Here is a 22,142-nt window from a genome sequence, read left to right as displayed (position 1 = left end):
TTTTTTTATTTAATTCTTTTCTTTAATTTAGTTCTTTAACAGAATTTTTTGAAATTTAAAGTTCATTAGGTAATAATTATTTTTTCTGTTTTCAATTTATTCCCCATTGTAAACCCAACAGCCATGCGGCTGGGTTTAATTGCTAGTAGACTAACAGTTTTATTTTTTATTTAGTTTTTTATTTTAATCCTATTTTTTTAGTTTATCTTAGTTTATATATTTAAATTAGTATTAAAATAACAATTAGTTAGTAAGTGGTTTGGTGGAGGTGAGTGGTTTCTAGGTCTTTAGTGTAGTGGGTTTGATTCCCCTATGTGTAGTTTTTTTTCTTTTAATATTTTCTTTTATATTTATGCTTTATTACTCATAGTTTTTTATTATTGTTTAATAATATAGATTTGTTTTTCTTTTAATTGCATCATGTGTTCGAAACCATTTGAAAACTATAAAAATCATACTTTTCTCGATTTAATATCGAGCCTATTTTCACACCCTTGTAAGTCGATTGCTTTTAAGCATCGCCATCAACCTCACATCGCTTACTCTTGGGCTTTCTTACAATGAGCCGGTTCTCTTGCACTTACACTCATGCATTGCATTATTTGTTGTTTGGGCCCGATTTAATTATTTCACGATTTTTTAATCCCCATTTAACAAGATGTACCCCACTTCCCCGATGTGTAATAATCTTGTACTGTTTTATTTCTTTGACTGTTTAGTTAGCTACTAACACAAGAATAAAATCAACAATTTCAAAAAAGATCAAAAATAAGACTCGATCCAATGTCGAGTATTTTCTCAATAAACAAATCAATCCATTTCTTCACCTCATTCTATTCCATTCAAAAAAAAACTTCATCAAATGCTTGATCCAACGTCAAGCCATTTTCATAATAAAAAACTCAAAAATATTAATCCCTATCTAAACCCTTTTCAATAAGATGGAAATGGAACGTGGTGTATACCACGCACTCCTGAGACTAGGATTCGAGATGTATATCTCGCCAATCCTAGTTCTCGCCATCATCCAAATTCATCCACTTTGTCTTCTCAAACACTCATTCAAATTTCTCAAACGTCCATCAATACTTGATCTAGGTCAAGTCATTTTTACAACAAAACTCAAGATACATAATTCTTATTTAACACTTTTCCAATAAAGGTGGAAATGGAACATGGTGTATACCATGCACTCCTGAGGTTAAGATTCGAGACGTATGCCTCGCCAATCTTAACTCTCGCCATCGTCTAAAATTGTCAATGTGGTTTCGTCAAACCCTTTCTCAATCAAATCTAAGATACCTAAATCTTATTTAATACTTTTTCAATAAAGGTGGAAATGGAACATGGTGTATACCACGCACTCCTGAGGTTAAGATTCGAGACGTATGCCTCGCCAATCTTAACTCTCGCCATCATCTAAAATTGTCAATGCGGTTTCTTCAAACCCTTTCTCAATCAAATTCCAAAATACTTAATTCCTATTTTAACTTTTTTCAATAAAGATGGAAATGGAACATGGTGTATACCATGCACTCCTGAGGCTAGGATTCGAGATGTATATCTCGCTCATCCAAGTTCTCGCCATCACTCAAAATACATCCAACCAATCAAACTCTTCTCTCGCCGCTGTGCGACTAATCAAAAACCTTTTTCATAAATGAAAGATATATTGTCTTAAGTGATACAAAACAATGTTTCGGCCACGATTGTTGAGTAGAGATAAACGACGTTTTTCCGAATGTAGATCTATAAATCCGTTCGATGTGTGGTATGCGTCCACTCCTCATCTGTTTTGGGTAAAACAATGTTTTCGTCGATTAATACAATATAGCTTTCGCTAAAATCGACCAACAAACAAACATTTTTCTACCCAGAACTACGTAAGCCTTGATTTCTCTGTTGAGATACGTAGGAGCAGGATTTGTAAATCTTGTCAGGCCCACTAATAAAAAACTTAGGTTTAGTCCTTCGTCAAAAATCCAAAAACATTTTCCTTTCTTTTATTCTTTCTTTCCCACCTAATAAATTGAAAAGCCTAACATTTCAAACTAACATTAACCCACACAACTGACCTAATGGTTCCCGTTGAGTACAACGGACGTGAGGGGTGCTAATACCTTCCCCTTGCGTAATCGACTCCCGAACCCTGATATTGGTTGCGATGACCATATCTTATCCTTTCTTTTAGAGGTTTTATCGATATTTTCCTTTTCCCATTTTTGGGAATAAATAAAGTTCGGTGGCGACTCTGTTCAGTCCATCATTGCGAGCGTGCGATCGCGCTTCGCTTTGAAGTCGTATCCCCATTTTTTCGAGGTGCGACAGATGGCGACTCTGCTGGGGAAAGTTTATCCCTAAGTGAGTCAAGCCTAGTTAGGACGTTTGTTTGCCTTTGTTTGTTTAATTTTATGGCTTTTCCCTTATTTATTGCTTTTAATATCTTTATTGTTATATTGATATCTGTTGTATATTGGTTCTATTGTGATTGTTGGTACTTGGGTATTTGATTGCAAACCATGTGGGAAAGACTCTACACCCGAGTCTAGAGTGAAAAAACATAAGATAAGATGATGGTTGAGTAGTACAGACTCCCGAGGTGTATACTTCGTAAGAGTCGGTACGAGAACCTCACTTAGAGTAGATTCTTTTGCAAATATTGTCGCCCGAGGTGTATACCTCGTAAGCTTCAATGTTTCAAAAGGGTCCATGACTCTAAGAACCTTTTAGAACATTGAACCTTTGGCCAACTAGAAATGATGGTTGCGTAGTATGGATTCCCGAGGTGTATACTTCGTAAGAATCGATACGAGAACCTCGCTCAGAATAGATTCCCTAGATGGAGTTGATGACCGGAAAGTATTTTCCGTAAGCGCCAAACAGTCTTTCGAATCCATGACTCTGAGTACCCTGTCTAGAACCCAGTCGATGGTTGCGTAGTACGGACTCGCGAGGTGTATACTTCGTAAGAGTCGGTACGAGAACCTCACCCAGAATAGATTCCCTTGATGGAGTTGACGACCGGGAAGTATTTCCCGTAAGCGTCAAACATTCTTGTGAATCAATGACTCTGGGGATCCTTTGTAACAAAAGCCCTAGATCATACCCGGTGAGAACCCCATTTTGGAAAAGCAATCAAATTTATCAGTACCTCGGACTTTTGAACCCGTGTATTGAAGAAAAAACACAAATATGCATGGCTTGCATTGCATTCATTCATTGCATTTGCATCGCATCATAATGCATGTCATTCTCCAAACAAAATACCAAAAAAAAACTCATCCATCTTTTGTCCGTGAAGCAAAGTGATTCTCAACACGCGAAGAGCAAAGAACCATGTCTCAGGGGATGATGGACGAGCTAAGGAAAAGCCAAGAAGCATTGAAGGGGGAACTTAATCTTTTGAAGAGCCAAATGAGATGGGGCTTGGAAACCCTGCAAGTCTTGTTGAGAAAAGAGGGTCACCCAATATACACTGCTGCAACAAAGAGAGCTACTACCCCGCACCCATCTGGTGTTACCCCAAGTCAAGGGAAGTTCTATGTGGCAACTCCTCATTTACCAGTATATGGACCTCCCTCAAGACGTCATCATCAACATCCTCTGGCTATTGCTCCTCAAAGTCACCAAAGCCAGGTTCAGAACAAAAATCAGAATCAGAACAAGAGGAACAAGGATCACAATGACTCAATTCCGGTGCCATATAGCAAGCTCTACCCGCAATTGATCCAAAATGCTTTGGTGACACCTCGAGCTCTCACGCCTGTGTCACCATACCTGCCATGGTACAATCCAAATGCAACATGTGAATTCCATAAAGGGGCATTGGGACATGACCTAGATTCTTGCTTTGCGCTAAAAGCCTTGGTACGAGGACTGATTAACAAAAAGAGCTTAGTTTTTGAAGAAGATCACCCGAAGATCAAGTGCGAATACCATACTGGGACAATGGGGCACTCCATCGAGGAATGCATGAGTTTTAAGCTCAAGCTGCAAGGATTAATTGACATAAGGTCACCAACACTCAAGGAGGAAGGCTCAGGCACATATGCTTTGATTTCTAAGCCAGGTAATGAGAAAGGGAAAGGACCCTTGAGACCCCTCAAGGTTTTGTTCCACAAGGAAGATGTCAGGGATGTGGCTAATGAGCTATCATTGTTTCCTGGTAAGAGCATTGAGATACCGTCTTGGATTTCCAATGTCACGACCCATACCAATGAAAGAAAAGGAGAAGTGAGTAGTGGATCCAAGAGGGTGGCGTTCAATGATGAGATTGAAGGAAAAGAATTTGAAGATCATCATGCCAATGTCAAAAAGCTTATTGATCCCAACCTTCAAGTTTGAAGAAGTCAATTCCCTAAAGTTGGCGATCATTTGGTTGTTTCAACACTTCTTTTGTAGTTTCTTTGCATGTTGGTTGTTATTTGCTTTTAAACATTGTTGTTTTATTTGAATTGGTAAGATTAATGAAATGTTTATGCATCTTTTGAATTGATCCATTCGTATTCACTCGTTTTTCATTTATGTTAAAAAAACAAAAATACTCCTCTCATTCACTTTTGTTCATCAAACTGTTGTGTTAACAAAGATTGGAGGGAGGATGATGAAAACGAAACACCTGAAATTGTTGTGGTATGCTTTTGAGTAAAACCTTGTCGATGATGTAAGGCATTGTTTCAAATCCCCAAACACCGAAGAGATAAGGAGTTAATCCCTAGTCAACCACTTTGAGCCTAGAAGTTGGTGTTTATTTCGGATCTAAAACCCTTAATCTTAACCTGGGGCAGGGTAGTTGTGTTCAGATAGTTTGATCATGCATCCGATCTTTCAAAAAAAACCGTCCATATGAACACCCTCCAATTAGGTTCAACCACATGTTATCCTTCGCGCACATGTTGAAGTGTCGAAGAAGTTGAGAAAAGCTAAAATTAGTGTTGGTTGATCCTTATCCACCAATAATGTGGCAGTCAATACCTTTAAAAAAAAAAATAATAAAAGCCCTTAGGTCAAATACCACAAGATGACTTAGGCAAAAGTTAGGGCATCCCGATGGACCAAAAGCTTCAAAGAAGCGGTCCAGGCAAAATTAGGGATAAAGAAAATCAATCAAAAGAGGTCATTAAATCCTCAACAAAACAAAAAATAAGGTGACTGCCATTTCAAGAAAATTCGTCTTGAATCCTCATCACACCTTCGAACCCTCTTGGAAGTCGAATGCGTGTATTGAATTAACTGAACATAGGAATTGGAGATCATCAAGAAGAAGGGGTGGGTAAAAAATAAATTTTGAGCCTTATATCCTTTTGTGTTGTTGCAGGTTGTCGTTTCTTGAGATGAATCAGGCTCTTTGAATGCCTGAGAAATGATCATTATCATGTGCATCATATGCATTAGCATCATGATCATAACATTTGCATAACAGGTGTTCTTGTGCCGACTTCTCACTCTGGTTCCTGTGTCAGACAGGATAGCGGATCAGCGACCTCACCAGTATTCTACAAGACTAAATCAGCGCAGAAGTATGGATCAGGTTCAGACTGAACTAGCTGAGATGAGGGCGAACATGGCCCAGTTTTTGACTATGATGCAAGGGGTTGCTCAGGGTCAAGAGGAGCTCCGTGCTTTGGTTCAGAGACAGGAAACGGTTATTCAGGCGTCTAACCGTGGTTCACCTGTTGCTCCACCTGGTTATGAAACTGTTAATGTCGCTGCTGCTCCCTTTCATGGTTATGCTACAGGAGAAGAACTCAGGGGGATAAGAGTTGATGGTCAGCCTCTTGCTGCAGAGGTTAATGCCAGAGCTGCCAGGGCTCCGGTGCGTCATCCAGCTCCTCTTGTCGACAGACAAGAGGACATGTTCACAATGATGAGTGAAGATGATGGAGATGTTGGTAGGATGGAAGACAGGGATAGGAAGGTTGATGCCCTGGCTGAGAAAATTAGAGCGATGGAATGCCAGAACTCTCTTGGGTTCGATGTCACGAACATGGGGTTGGTTGAAGGTCTGAGGATTCCCCACAAATTCAAAGCACCCACCTTCGACAAGTACAACGGTACTTCTTGCCCTCGCACCCACGTACAGGCATACTATCGGAAGATCTCGGCATATACAGATGACGAGAAAATGTGGATGTATTTTTTCCAAGATAGCCTATCTGGGGCATCTTTGGATTGGTACATGGAACTCAAGCGGGATTCTATCCGGTGTTGGAGGGATCTGGGAGAAGCTTTTCTCAGACAATATAAGCACAACATGGACATGGAACCTAGCCGGACTCAACTGCAGAGTCTATGCCAGAAGAATAATGAGAGCTTCAAAGAGTACGCCCAGAGGTGGCGTGAACTTGCTGCAAGAGTTCAACCCCCTATGCTGGAAAGGGAGTTGACAGATATGTTCATTGGCACACTGCAGGGTGTCTTTATGGACCGAATGGGGAGTTGCCCATTTGGGAGCTTTTCTGATGTAGTGATTTGTGGTGAAAGGACCGAGAGTTTGATTAAGGCTGGGAAAATCACTGATGTGGGTTCCTCTTCATCCAAGAAACCTTTCTCTGGGGCACCTCGCCGTAGAGAAGGTGAAACTAGCGCTGTTCAACACCGCCGAGGTCCGAACAGAAATCAGCATCAATACAGGCAGGTTGTTGCAGTGACCATCCCTGCACCTCAACAGCGTCAACCGCCGCAACAACCTAGACAACAACAACAGCAACAGCAGCAACGTCCTTATCAGCCGAGGCAGAGGCTGCAGCCTGATAGACGTTTTGATCCTTTGCCCATGACCTATGCTGAGCTACTGCCTGAGTTGCTCAGATTGGGTTTTATGGAATTGAGAACCATGGCTCCACCAACTGTTTTGCCACCAGGGTATGATGCAAATGTCCGGTGCGATTTCCATTCGGGAGCACCAGGGCATAATATTGAGAAATGCCGGGCTTTTCAGCATAAAGTCCAAGACCTGATCGATGCTAAGACGATCAACTTTGCTCCCGTGCCCAATGTTGTTAACAATCCTATGCCGACACATGGTGCTCACCGGGTGAACTGTATTGAAGGGGTCGAATCTGAGGATTTGGTTGTCAATGTCAGTGAGATTCAGACTTCTCTGATGGTGGTTAAGGGTCGTCTGCTGAGTGGTGGTGTTCATCCGGGCTGTGGTGAAGACTGTTTGAGCTTTGCAGAGTCAGTTGATGGGTGTGAAATACTGAGAGCTGGTATCCAGAGTTTGATGGATCGAGGCTGTGTTCAGTTTGGCCGGGTTGATAACAGAGAGCGTGGGGCAGTGTCTACTGTCACAATCTTCTTCAAACCATCTGAAGGGCGTGCACCTACAACAAGTGGTACTCCAGTTACCATATCGGTACCAGTTGCTACCAATACTCCAACAACAATCATCGCTCCGGTTAGAAGGGCCGAGAACATTAATGCCGTGCCTTGGAGGTACGACAATGCCTACCGAAGCAACAGAAGGGCTGAGAACAGGGTCAAGCCTTTGAATCAAGCGCCTGTGACAATTAGTGCGCCATCCAGTAAAGCTCCTGTGGTTGTGAGTCCAGCTGTGGACAATGTGGGTGGACCAGGAGGTTTTACTCGCAGTGGTCGGCTGTTTGCGCCTCAACAGTTGAGGGATGCCAATGCTGAGGCATCTGCTAGAGCTAAGGGCAAATAGACCGTAGTTGATGAAACTCCTACCCAAGCAAATGTGCCTGGTGGCTCGTTTGAGAAGGACGTGGAAGAGTTTATGCGGATAATCAAGAAGAGTGACTACAAGATTGTAGATCAGCTCAATCAAACTCCCTCCAAGATCTCTATCCTTTCCCTGCTGTTGTGCTCTGAGGCACATAGAGACGCCTTGCTGAAGATGTTGAATATGGCGTACGTACCTCAGGAGATTTCTGTCAATCAGCTTGAGGGTGTAATGGCCAATGTGAGTACCCGACATGGTGTGGGGTTCACAGATCTTAATTTGACACCCGAGGGCCGGAATCACAACAAGGCCTTGCACATCACTATGGAATGCAAGGGGGCTGTACTGTCTCACGTCTTGATGGACACGGGTTCTTCGTTGAATGTGCTGCCGAAGCAGATACTGAAGAAGATACCGATTGAAGGGGTTGTGCTGACGCCAAGCGACCTAGTGGTTCGGGCATTTGATGGATCCAAGCGTTCTGTCTTTGGTGAAATCACTTTGCCTATAAGGATAGGTCCGGAGGAGTTTGATATCGTCTTCTATGTCATGGACATCCAGCCTGCTTACAGTTGTCTTTTGGGACGTCCATGGATACATGCAGCTGGGGCAGTCTCGTCGACTCTCCATCAAAAGCTCAAATACGTCTGGAACGGTCAGATTGTGACCGTGTGCGGTGAAGAGGACATCTTGGTGAGTCATCTGTCCTCGTTCAAATATGTCGAGGTGGATGGCGAGATCCATGAGACTTTGTGCCAGGCGTTTGAGACTGTAGCGCTTGAAAAGGTAGCCTATGCTGAGCAGAGGAAGCCATGTGCTTCTATCACTTCCTACAAGCAGGCTAAGGAGGTGGTTGACTCTGGTAAGGCCGAGGGCTGGGGCAAGATGGTGGACTTGCCTGTCAAAGAAGATAAATTTGGCATTGGTTATGAGCCTCTCCGAGCAGAGCAGGGGGCAGCAGGTCCGAGTACTTTTACCAGCGCTGGGCTGATGAACCATGGTGATGTCTTTGCTACTGAGGGTGAAGATGTCGACAGTGATATTGATCTCGACTGCTGGGTCCGCCCGAGTGCGCCAGGGGAGCTGATCAACAACTGGACTGCAGAGGATATAGTCCAAGTTACTCTTCAGACAGAGTAATTTTCTTTTGTTTTTTCATTCTGCATAAAACCCTACGTTCTGCCCAAGGCGTAGTGGTTCATTGTAGGGCCACATGTTTTCAATTTTTATCATTAATAAAGGACGTTTTGCAAACAATTTTGTGATCCCTGTCTTTCTATTTTTGTTTTTCATTTTCAAAAAATAAAAATGGCAATGTTTTTGTTTTTGTGACTTTTTTGAACTCTTTTTCTAAAATAAAGCATTAAACATGCAGAAGTGATCTTATGGCATCCACTATGAACGAATCTGTTATGGCTCAGTATGATTTCGACAATCCCGTCTACCAAGCTGAAGAGGAGATTGATGAAGACAGTGAACTCCCGAAAGAATTGGCTAGATTGTTGAAACAGGAGGAAAGGGTCATCCAACCTCATCAGGAGGAGTTGGAGATTGTGAATCTTGGTACTGAGGACGCCAGAAGAGACATCAAGATTGGGGCTGCTTTGAAACCTGAGGTCAAGAGCAGGTTAATTGAGATGCTGAGAGAGTATATTGAGATATTCGCCTGGTCTTATCAAGATATGTCTGGGCTGAATACTGATATTGTGGTTCATAGACTACCTCTCAGAGATGATTGTCCATCGGTCAAGCAGAAGCTTCGTAGAACGAGTCTTGATATGGCAGTTAAAATCAAGGAAGAGGTTCAGAAGCAGTTCGATACTGGGTTTTTGTCAGTAACCACTTACCCACCGTGGGTAGCCAACATCGTTCCGGTGCCGAAGAAGGATGGCAAAGTCAGAATGTGTGTCGACTACCGGGATTTGAACAGGGCAAGTCCGAAAGATGATTTCCCATTACCTCACATTGATGTATTGGTGGATAATACGGCTCAATCCTCGGTATTCTCTTTCATGGATGGTTTCTCGGGCTATAATCAGATCAAGATGGCGCCAGAGGACATGGAAAAGACGACATTCATTACACCTTGGGGCACGTTCTGCTATAAGGTGATGCCATTTGGGCTGAAGAATGCCGGTGCTACTTATCAGAGGGCAATGACGACTCTCTTTCATGACATGATGCACAAAGAAATTGAAGTGTACGTGGATGATATGATTGCGAAGTCGCAGACAGAAGAGGGGCACTTGGTAAATTTGCAGAAGTTATTTGACAGATTGGTCAAGTTCAAACTGAGGCTGAATCCGAACAAGTGTACATTCGGGGTGAGATCAGGGAAGCTGTTAGGCTTCATTGTCAGTGAGAAAGGGATTGAGGTCGATCCAGCAAAAGTCAAAGCTATTCAGGAGATGCCTGAACCGAAAACAGAAAAGCAGGTTCGTGGGTTTTTAGGGAGATTGAACTACATTGCAAGGTTTGTATCTCACCTAACTGCCACGTGTGAACCAATATTCAAATTGCTTAGAAAGAATCAGGCGATCAAGTGGAATGATGATTGTCAGAAAGCTTTTGACAAGATTAAAGAGTATTTACAGAAACCTCCAATCCTGATTCCTCCAGTTCCAGGGAGACCATTGATAATGTACCTGTCAGTGACCGAGAACTCGATGGGGTGTGTATTGGGACAGCATGACGAGTCTGGTCGAAAAGAGCATGCCATATACTACCTTAGCAAAAAGTTTACCGACTATGAAATCAAATATTCACAGCTTGAGAAAACTTGCTGTGCTTTGGCCTGGGCTGCTCGCCGACTGAGGCAGTATATGTTGAACCATACTACCTTGTTGATTTCTAAGATGGATCCAGTGAAGTACATCTTTGAGAAGCCAGCTCTCACCGGGCGCGTTGCTCGATGGCAGATGATTTTAACAGAATACGACATTCAGTACACGTCACAGAAGGCCATCAAAGGTAGTATCCTGTCAGACTACCTTGCCGAGCAACCAATCGACGACTATCAGCCAATGATGTTTGAGTTCCCTGATGAAGACATCATGTATCTGAAGATGAAAGACTGTGAAGAGCCTCTTGTCGAGGAAGGACCGGATCCTGATGACAAGTGGACATTGATGTTTGATGGGGCTGTGAATGTGAATGGTAATGGTGTTGGTGCAGTGTTGATCAATCCCAAAGGTGCTCATATACCTTTTTCTGCCAGATTGACGTTTGATGTCACCAACAACGAAGCTGAGTATGAGGCTTGTATCATGGGAATAGAGGAAGCCATTGATTTGAGAATCAAAACGCTTGACATTTTTGGAGATTCCGCTCTAGTGATCAATCAGGTCAATGGAGATTGGAATACAAACCAGCCGCATTTGATTCCGTATAGAGATTACACCAGAAGAATACTGACGTTCTTCAAGAAGGTTAAATTGTATCATGTCCCCCGGGATGAGAATCAGATGGCGGATGCTTTGGCTATCTTATCCTCTATGATAAAAGTTCATTGGTGGAATCATGTGCCACATGTCGCGGTGAATCGACTCGAGAGGCCTGCGTATGTGTTTGCAGCCGAGTCTGTTGTGATTGATGAGAAACCGTGGTACTATGACATCAAGAACTTCCTCAAGACTCAGGAGTATCCTGAAGGTGCATCGAAGAATGATAAGAAAACCCTGAGAAGGCTAGCTGGAAGCTTTTACTTGAATCAGGATGATGTGCTGTACAAGAGGAACTTCGACATGGTCTTGCTCAGATGCGTGGATAGACACGAAGCAGACATGTTGATGCAAGAAGTGCACGAGGGTTCGTTTGGTACCCATGCTGGTGGTCATGCAATGTCAAAGAAACTGTTGAGAGCCGGTTATTACTGGATGACTATGGAATCCGATTGCTTCAAGTATGCTTGGAAGTGCCATAAGTGTCAAATTTATGCTGATAAGGTGCATGTACCACCAAGCCCGCTGAATGTCATGAACTCGCATTGGCCGTTTGCCATGTGGGGCATTGATATGATTGGGAAGATCGAGCCTACTGCTTCGAATGGACATCGCTTCATCCTGGTTGCGATTGACTACTTCACCAAGTGGGTGGAAGCGGCTTCCTATACCAATGTTACCAAACAAGTGGTTGCCCGGTTCATCAAGAAAGAAATCATCTGTCGTTACGGAGTCCCTGAGAGAATCATCACTGACAATGGTTTGAATCTCAACAACAAGATGATGAAAGAACTGTGCAGAGATTTCAAGATTGAACATCACAATTCTTCTCCTTACAGACCGAAGATGAACGGTGCTGTAGAGGCGGCAAACAAGAATATCAAGAAGATTGTGCAGAAGATGGTCGTTACGTACAAGGATTGGCATGAGATGCTGCCTTTCGCTTTGCATGGATACCGTACTTCAGTGCGTACGTCGACCGGGGCAACCCCGTACTCCCTTGTGTATGGTATGGAAGCAGTCCTACCAGTTGAAGTGGAGATCCCTTCTCTGAGGGTATTATTGGATGTCAAGCTGGACGAAGCCGAGTGGATTCGTACAAGGTTTAATGAGTTAAGCCTTATCGAAGAGAGACGGCTAGCAGCTGTGTGCCATGGGCAGTTGTATCAGAGAAGGATGAAGCGAGCCTTTGATCAGAAAGTGCGTCCTCGGACATTTCAAACTGGTGATCTAGTTTTGAAGAGGATCCTTCCTCCCGGTACAGATAACAGGGGCAAGTGGACTCCTAATTACGAAGGTCCATATGTTGTTAAGAAGGTCTTCTCCGGTGGAGCCTTGATGCTTACAACTATGGATGGTGCAGATTTCCCGTCCCCTGTTAACTCAGATGTAGTCAAAAAATACTTCGCATGAATTGACCCGCTGGACGAAAAGAATAAAAGAGTCCAAGCAAAAAGGGGCATCCCGGCGAACCAAAAAAAAAAAAAAAAAAACAGAAAGAAAAGGGTTCGGGCAAAAATTAGGGAATAAAATGAAAAGAATGTGTACACCCGGTAAGTCGAAAACCCGCAAGGGCGGCTTAGGCAAAAATGGGTATCCCGGTGGATTGAAAACCCGAAAGGGCGATCCAGCCAAAAGAGGGATTAAAGCGAAGACTACAGTCTGAGTTGTCTGTACTTCATCGCGCTTCATTCGTCTGCCATCTCGAAAGATGTGATCGGTCCAGTCAGTCTTCTCAGAAAGCAAGGAAGCTGGGAGGAGAACTGATGATCTGTGGGTTATAACAGAATTGGGAAATAGTGGATGCCGTATTCACATTGCCATTAGGATAGTGTGTTTTCCTTTTGTGCGCAATTACCTCTTTCTAGGGATTGCTTCCCAATGTATTTGCCTTTTCAGGCACATTTTCAATCAATAAAAGTTGTTATTCAGATAAATAGCTCGCTTGTTTTTTATTTTTACTGTTTTGTTTGCAAAAACGTCCGAATTTTTGATAAACATTGCATATAATAAAACATGAAGGCTTAACAATAACTTGCAGAAGGATGAAACATTTGAAAGTCATTTTGAATGTTGAGGACACTTGAGCGTCTCTTGTCCATGTACCCCTGGGGCATTGTGTTTTGCTGTATTGCAGGTCGTCATCTGTGAGCATGTTCCCCAGCAGGTCCTTCTTCGAGCGAGTTTGATATCTGTCAGAGCTGTGTTCCCCTGCAGAGGTGTCTGTGGATGGTATCTTCTTTCCTCAGCAGATGTAAGGATTGCATACCCCCAGCAGGCCTGTGTTGGCAGGTTTCCCCAGTTGAGGATCCCCGCTGAGTGACTGGTAGATGTTTTCCCCAGGAGGGTTTCCCCAGCGGAGTTTGTCATGAGGATGTTGTTTCCCAGCAGTCGGGTTTGTGATGTGGTTATCCCCAGCATGGCCGTGAGTGTTTCTCCCCAGCAGGGTTGTGGAAGTTTATTTCCAGTATGACATGATGTGTCATCATTCCCCAACAGAGTTGTTACTCTCCCCACCAGAGTGGTTCTCCTTATCAGGAAGGTGTGGGTTTTTCCTCAGCAGTTCCCCGAGTGGAGCGGGTTTCATGAAATATTTCTCCAGCAGAGTTATCCCATCAGTGGATTGGGCAAGTTCCCGTAGCAGAGTTGCATCCCCAGCTGAGTTTATCCCCATTTGTGGATTAGATGGGTCGTTCCCAGTGGAGTAGTGGTTATTCCCCGAAGCAGAGCTATTCTACCTAATGTTTGGTGGAATCTTCCCCAGTGAAGTCGCTTTATCAATCTCTGGTAAAGATGTCTTGTTACTCCCTGGCGAGTACTATCCCTGAAGAGTTGCCTGGTCTACTTCCCCAGCGGAGTATTGTTTATTTGCTTCCCGAGCAGAGTCCCCGAGTGGATTTGGATTGTGAAGGATGCTCCCCAGCAGAGTTTATCCTGTCCCGGCATCAGTTTTGTTTTCTCCAGCATGAGTGAGAAGTCGGTGCTTTCTCCGCAAAGCATTTCCCCAACAAGGCTTTCCCCGTGGAGTATTCTTCAAGCAGATTTCCTCAGCAAAGTCTCCCCACAGAGTTGGAGTATCTGATCAGTTCGGCTCCCTAGCCGGAGTTTATTTTGCATTTTGCATATAGTAATCATTGCATCCTCAAAGGCGTAGCATTTCCATTCATAATGGAGCATTACGCCATAGAAAAATTCAAACATATGCATTCATGTGTTAACCCGATCAGACCGTCTCCCCGGCAGAGGCAGCTTCTTGTTCGACGTCTGTACAGCGCTTTCGCTACAGTTGCTCCTGACGACACTCAGGATTGGTACCCCCAGAGAGGTTTATTTCCTCATCCGTTGGTGAAAGAAAAACTTGTTTCTCCCCCCAGTAGTCTCCTAGCAGATGTGGGTGTGTCTGATCTCTCCATGTAGAGTCTACCCCTTAAGCAGAAAGTGTCAATCCTTTCCTGCCATTTCCCCACTGAGATACATCCTCGTGGGTGACGGTTGCTTCCGTTCCCTCCCTAATGGGATGGGTTTTCCCTATTGAGTTCTTTCCTCATTAGGATGAGTCTTGTTTCAGTCTGCCTTTTGGGTCCCCGTTGACTGTATGTTGGCTTCTACCTACAACCCGGTAGTTGTAAGTCCTATCTTTGTGGTTTTCTACCTACAAATCGGTAGTTGTAAAATCCCACTTTCATCCCCTTGGTGGAGTTAACCCTGTGTGCTCATCTTATCGATGACTGGTTACTTTTCCGTGGTTTTCTGCCTACTAACCGGTAGATGTAATCCCCTCTTTGCAGTTATCAGTATCCGGTTTTCGGTATTGATATTCTTTTCCCCTCTGGATACTGGCCTTGATCAAGCAGTATTGTCCCCAATGGGTCTTCCCCTTCCTTTTGGATATTTGCTCCGAGTAAGCAACTTCATCCTCTTTTGATTGGTCATCTTTGCATACCTATTCCTGGTACCCCGATGCCTTTCTTTTTCGGTCGCTTATCCATTTAACAACCCACCCAGTTATGGATAACCTTCCATGCGAGTATGTTATCTACGTTTCGACGGCTATAGATAATATATCTCATGCGCTCTTGGGTCGAAGTCGTCCTCCCCAGTCGAGTAAGATTCGTATTCCTTTGTTCGGAATCGAATGTTCATCCTTTAACAAGTTTGCTTTCGCTCTCTTCAGGATGATGTCGGTCGATTTATCCATTTAACAACCTGCAACCCGGTTATGGATAATCTTCCATGCGAGTGTATTATCTACGTTTTGACGGCTATATATAATATATCTCATGCGCTCTTGGGTCGAAGTCGTCCTCCCCAGTCGAGTAAGATTCGTATTCCTTTGTTCGGAATCGAATGTCCATCCTTTAACAAGTTTGCCTTTGCACTCTTCAGGATGATGTCAGTCGTTTATCCATTTAACAACCTCCAATCCGGTTATGGATAATCTTCCATGCGAGTATGTTGTCTACGTTTCGACGGCTATAGATAATATATCTCATGCACTCTCTGGTCAGTCTTTTGATTGTTTTCTCCAGCAGAGTAAGATTCGTATTCCTTGTGGAATCGAATGTCCATCCTTTAACAAGTTTGCTTTTGCTCTCTTCAGGATGATGTCGGTTGATTTATCCATTTAACAACCAACCCGGTTATGGACAATCTTCCATGCGAGTATGTTATCTACGTTCCGACGGCTGTAGGTAATATGTCTCATGCGCTCTTGGGTCGAAGTCGTCCTCCCCAGTCGAGTAAGATTCGTATTCCTTGTGGAATCGGATATCCATCCTTTAACAAGACTGCTTTTCTAGCCCTCTTCAGGATGTTGAGTGTTTTGGAACACAAACCAATTCACGCTTTGGTCGATCACCTTTTTCATACCTACAACCCGGTATCCTTGGTGTTCCTTCCTGTTTGCTCGCTGTTGTGACCTTGATCCCCAGTGAGATCCCCTGCAAGTGTTTTAGCCTTGCCTTGACACATGTAGATGTCAGTATCCTGTCAGCACCCGCGTGTGTTGCTTCTTTGGTGTCGGTAAACACCATCTTTCGGTGCTTTCCCAGTCATGCGTAGTGTCTGGTCGTCTTTGGTGTCGATAAACATCATCCTTCGATGTGCGTAACGTCGTCCCTTCCCTAGTGAAGTTTCCTCCTCTCCGTTGGTGTCGATAAACGTCGAGTTTTTCCTATTCGTCCTATGACGTCTAGTTGTACCCTTCCCCAAGTGGATTTACCTCCCCGTTGGTTTCGATAAACGTTATGTTTTTCTCATTCGTCCGATGACGTCTGATTGTATACCCTATTCCCAGTCATTCATTAATGTCTGGTTGATTTCCCAGCCAGAATCCCCAGTAGACGTCCTATTTGGTGTCCGGTTGTGGTCTCCCTTTCGTCCTATGACGTCTGGTTGAGTTTTCTCCTTCTCCGTTGGTGTCGATAAACGTTGAGTCTCCCTTTCGTCCTATGACGTCTGGCTGAGTTTTCTCCTTCTCCGTTGGTGTCGATAAACGTTGAGTCTCCCTTTCGTCCTATGACGTCTGGTTGAGTTTTCTCCTTCTCCGTTGGTGTCGATAAACGTTGAGTCTCCCTTTCGTCCGCTGGCGTCTGGTTGAGTTTTCTCCTTCTCCGTTGGTGTCGATAAACGTTGAGTCTCCCTTTCGTCCTATGACGTCTGGTTGAGTTTCCTCCTTCTCCGTTGGTGTCGATAAACGTTGAGTCTCCCTTTCGTCCGTTGGCGTTTGGTTGAGTTTTCTCCTTCTCCGTTGGTGTCGATAAACGTTGAGTCTCCCTTTCGTCCGCTGGCGTCTGGTTGAGTTTTCTCCTTCTCCGTTGGTGTCGATAAACGTTGAGTCTCCCTTTCGTCCTATGACGTCTGGTTGAGTTTTCTCCTTCTCCGTTGGTGTCGATAAACGTTGAGTCTCCCTTTCGTCCTATGACGTCTGGCTGAGTTTTCTCCTTCTCCGTTGGTGTCGATAAACGTCGAGCTTCTCCCTTTCGTCCTATGACGTCTGGTCGAGTCTTCCCATTCATCCTATGATGTTTGGTTACCTCTCCGTTGGTCTTGGTAAACGTTGAGTCTTTCCCATTTCGTCCGCTGACGTATGGTTGTATCACTATCCTTTCGGTCATTCATTAATGATTGGTTACCTCTCCGTTGGTTTTGGTAAACGTTGAGTCTTTCCCATTTCGTCCGCTGACGTATGGTTGTATCATTATCCTTCCAGTCATTCATTAATGATTGGTTACCTCTCCGTTGGTTTTGGTAAACGTTGAGTTTTTCCCATTGCGTCCGCTGACGTATGGTTGTATCCTTTCCTGGTTATCCCCAGTAGAGTTAAGTTACCTCTCCGTTGGTTTTGGTAAACGTTGAGTGTTTCCTAGTTGTCCGTTGGCATCTAGTTGAGATGATTTCTGTTCCCATTCATCGTGTGTCGATGTCTGGATGTGCTTTACCCTGAAGAAAACAACAAAAACAAGAAGAAAATTCCCAGCAGTGTGCAAATTTCTACGGTACTTGGTATTCAATCCCTGTTTACCCTGAAAGTCTGACAGCCGTTGCTCTCATCCATTCGGGTTCCCAGTTGATTGAATAGGGGCAGCTGTAGCACCTCAAATTTGCACCCTACCTTTTGTACATTCATTTTCATATTAGGTCATTAACATAACATAGTCCATTGCATAACATTGCATTGTCCTTTGCCCAAGTGCAAGCCCACTGACAAGATTAGGTCAACTGGTCAGGAGATTTAGTTGAGCAAGCAAGCAAGTGCCATTTTCATTGAGACAAAGCCCTAGGGTGGATTTATCAAGCTCAACAGTCAAGCTGAATTTCTTCAGAAACCCTAGAAAGTCAACTATGGTCAACTGTGGTCAACTGTGCCTGATTTTATGGATTGGAAGGTGTGAGATGGTTTGAAAGGCCTCATTCATGTCCATACAAGTCTCATTTGACATATCAAAGACCAAGGTTGAAGAATTGGAGGTCAGACAAGAAGTTTCCTAAAATGGTAGGTGACCTGTAATTTCAGCTGCCCAAAATGGAAACTTTTTCTCCTCAAAATTACTTCATCATACAAGCTTCAAATGGAATTTTGTCCAACATTAAAGTTGAAGATCTTGATCTCACCATTCCAAAAAGTCCAAGAACTTGAAATTCCCATGTGTGGTTAGCAAGATATGGTCCAATCATTTTCAGAAAATTCCCGAAATCAAAGTGGCATAACTTTCACATGGAGTGTCCAAATTGGATGATCTTTTTATGAGCAAACTCCATTTGACATGTACTTTCATGGTGCATAATTGGAATTCATCAAAAATGGTCAATGCAAAAGGTCAATTTTCAAGTGTACAATTAAAAGTCCAAGGGCAAAATGGTCCAAGTTGAGAAATAATTGGAATTTTGGCATGGGAGTTTTTGCAACACCTCACATATGCCAATTAGAAATGGTTTGAATGGTCATAAGTGTTCAAGGTCCAATATTTGGCTAGGTCACTTTTGAACTTCACTTGAAAATGCATTTTTTGGCATAGCATATGGAAAATGAGAAATACAATGCCAATTGCCATGGAACCAAAGCCAACACATCACAAATGATATTTAGAAGATGTCTGAGCTGTCACACAGCTGTCATGAGCCCTTATGTGAAATACCAATTTTGCCCTTGCATTGAAAAATGACATTATGCTAATCAAGTGCATTTGGTTAATTGGTGATTAACAAAGTGATTAAGCAAGAGTATAAAGCTCTAATTATAACTGAAATGCTAAAGATAATCACAATTCTCAGATCCAGTTCCAAAAATTCTCCAAAAACCTCTCCATTTTCTCCAAGATTCATCAAGAACTTCATCACTACTTTTCAAGATTTCTCCACGAATTCTCCATCAAATCGTGTGATTCTTTTTGCTGCCATCTCCATTCTTCTTCTTCTTCAACTGTTTTGGAAAAGCAACATCAAAATCTCCACGAATCTCCACTGTCCATTCTTGATGCATCCATGGCAAAATGAAATTTTGTCCACTAGAAGCTACATTGGATCAAGCTAAACACTCCAGTCATCTTCCTCAGCTTCGTGCTTCATCTGTTTTTGCCAGCCACGCCTTGTAACATCGAGAATCACTACTGCCTTCACTTTAAGGTGAGATTTCGAATCTCATGATTTGATGAGTTATTATATGCGTTTGGTAGAGTATTATACGTAGGTAATCATGCTGCAATTAGTTTTTGGATTGGTGAAACATAGGATGAGTTATGTTGATTTTAAGAGTTGATGTTAAAACCTAATTCGCTCGATCCAGGAGATTTAGGAAGAATTAGGATAAATCGTGTACGTATTTGGAATCCTGATGATGAGACCTTTCCAATGACTATCCATTTGTAAATTTTCGTTGAGATTGGATGTTCTTGATGTTCATGGCGTTTCTGGAAAAATGATGTTGATGATGAAGATTTTCTGGAAATTTTCATGCGTAGATCCGTGCCAGGCTTGTTCCAATTTGAATTCATGTTTCCCGCAAAATCCAACCAATCAGCGCGTGACAGCACGTTTAGTGAAACGCCTGCGTTTTGGCCAGGCAGGAGATAATTACGGAATTGCCACTGATTTCATTTAATTAATAAAACACCTAAATAAATATTACATAATTCATTTGATCTTAGAAAATTCATAAAAAAATATTTACAAGTCCAAAAATAGTGAGGATTTTTTTGATAGCTCCCAAATTCCCTCTAGTTTTTTATAGGCATGGTTTCAAAAGTTGTGCATGGTGAAATGTTGACCTGGCTTAGGGATCTTTGACTTGTGTGTATTTTTTACATGTTTTGCCATTTTCATTGTGAAATGCTCATACATTAAAAGAAATTCCTGGAATTTTTTGAGCTCATTCTAGACATGTTGATGGTGATTTACATATAATGTTTGATGGTGAATTTTTCTGGATTTTTCTATGGCATTTTCAATTTGATTGATATTTTTCTTCTCTGTTGGTTCATTATGCAACCTTGTGTGACACATGTTTGTTAATCTTGTGTGAAATTCTCCTATGGTTTTGGATGAATGTGAAATTTGGTATGCTGGTTGTAGACACATTGTAGGACATCCCTGTTTTGGTCCCATTCATTTCTAATATGTTGTCACTGTTTTATGAATTTTTGAAGTGAATGCTTGTGTTGATGCTATGAATTGGCTTGAATAATTGTGTCTGGATTTCTTGATTTTCATTGACCTAGTTCCTTTTGTCCAATTGAGCTTAAAATTGACATGCTATACCTTGAATGTGTCCTGTTTAGGTGTGAATTATTTGAGGATTTTTGGAGTTGTTTTGGTATGCTTTGTATTGAAGTCATTCTGTTTGGACTTTTGGTGTTGTATTTGACCTAGTTTGATGTTAAAATGTGCATGAAATGATAATGGTGAATGGTATGAGCATGGGACCAATTGCATTTGCTTTTAATTTGTTTGAATTTGATTTTAGTGTAGAATCACTTGCTGTTTAGATTTTTTTCTCCCCTTTGGACCCTAGGCTTGGCCTAGTGGTCTTGTTTCTCACATTTGGTGTGGATTTTCAGGATGAAATGCACAATGCTTAAGGAGATTGCTTCAAGGCAATTTGAATTGAGTTTGGTTGATGTTTATAAACTAACATATATTTGTTTTGTAGGGATTGATGCTTGAGCTTGAGCTTATAGCTTGCACTTATGTGCATTAACTTGTGTTGTCTGTATAGATTGACTTTTGTTGTTTATTGTTGGTTTGTCTGAGTACTGATGATACTTGATTGATTTCAGGTACATTTAGTCGCTTACAGTTCTCTAAGAACTTGCTTGCAGCTGCTTGGTTTTTAAACCACTTGAGGTAGGACTTCTATTCTCCATGTAGTCTGGAAGACCTGGCCTGTTACTTGGCCAGGCAACTGTCTGAAGTCCTCCTTAAGAGGCGATGTTTGTGGTTGTTTACATTTGTGCCAAGCAGGTGAAGACCTCTATGAGGCAATTGGTGGATCAAAGGAATATGCAATCTATCCCCCACTATTCTGTGAGTCGTCCCTCTGCTCACACGGCTGTGTGTTGACGCATTGGGACACAAACCCAAGATCTTGTGCTGTTGCACAATCGAGTCAGAGTCTTGAGCGTAGAAGGGTCCCTCCATTCTGGACCCACGCTCCTTTGTCTGAAGCTCTCCCTGGCCAGGGATAAGAGCTGTGAAGTCTTATCTTCACTCACCCTTCATCAGCTTCACCTTAGCCCCTCAATGGCAAGGTTAAGAGCTAACCTTACCCCGATACAGAGGCTTGTTTGTTGAGGTTGATATGACCCCTCGACTAAAGCCTAGCCTTGATGTTTGAGCCCCTTGTTGGTGTGTTTATTTCATGCTGTATATGTTTGTGTGGTGTGATTGTATCCCCTAGGTTTGCTAGACTCCGCGTAGTCTCGTTTGCATGTCAATTAAGGTAGCACGGTTCCTTCATATAGGACTTCCTTTCTTGCTTGAGCCTTCCTAAAACACAAACAAACATTATCCCCTCGTAAGGATACGTCCACTCCTTCTACTACAGGTGAGTAAGTCTCCAAAGGTCGAGCATCCGGTAGATTGCGTAGTGACGTTGTCCACTTAAAAAACACAAACCAACAGGAATAGTTTAGCCGAACTACGGCAACTCTGATTCTCATGTTCAGATGAGATACGTAGGCACGAGATGCGATGTCTTGTCGAGTTTGACTAACAACTAACACTAATTCTTTTCTCTTGCCCTAGTTGCAATCGAGACCTTTCTTCTGCCTGTGTCTTTGTTTTGTGCTGTTGTGTGCTTGGAAGCTGATGTAAGTCCATCGAGTGGCATTCGGGTTCCAGTGTGCGTGTTTTGGTTCGGATGCTGATGTAAGCCCAGTGATTGGCATTCAGGCTCCACGTTTGCCTTCTTGTGTGCGTTTTGGTTCGGATGCTGATGTAAGTCCAGTGATTGGCATTCAGGCTCCACGTTTGCCTCCTTGTGTGTGTTTTTGGTTCGGATGCTGATGTAAGCCCAGTGATTG

The sequence above is a fragment of the Lathyrus oleraceus genome, chromosome 7 (genome assembly GCF_024323335.1).
Source record: "Lathyrus oleraceus cultivar Zhongwan6 chromosome 7, CAAS_Psat_ZW6_1.0, whole genome shotgun sequence".
Classification (NCBI taxonomy): Eukaryota; Viridiplantae; Streptophyta; class Magnoliopsida; order Fabales; family Fabaceae; genus Lathyrus; species Lathyrus oleraceus.
This window is presented reverse-complemented; position numbering follows the sequence as displayed.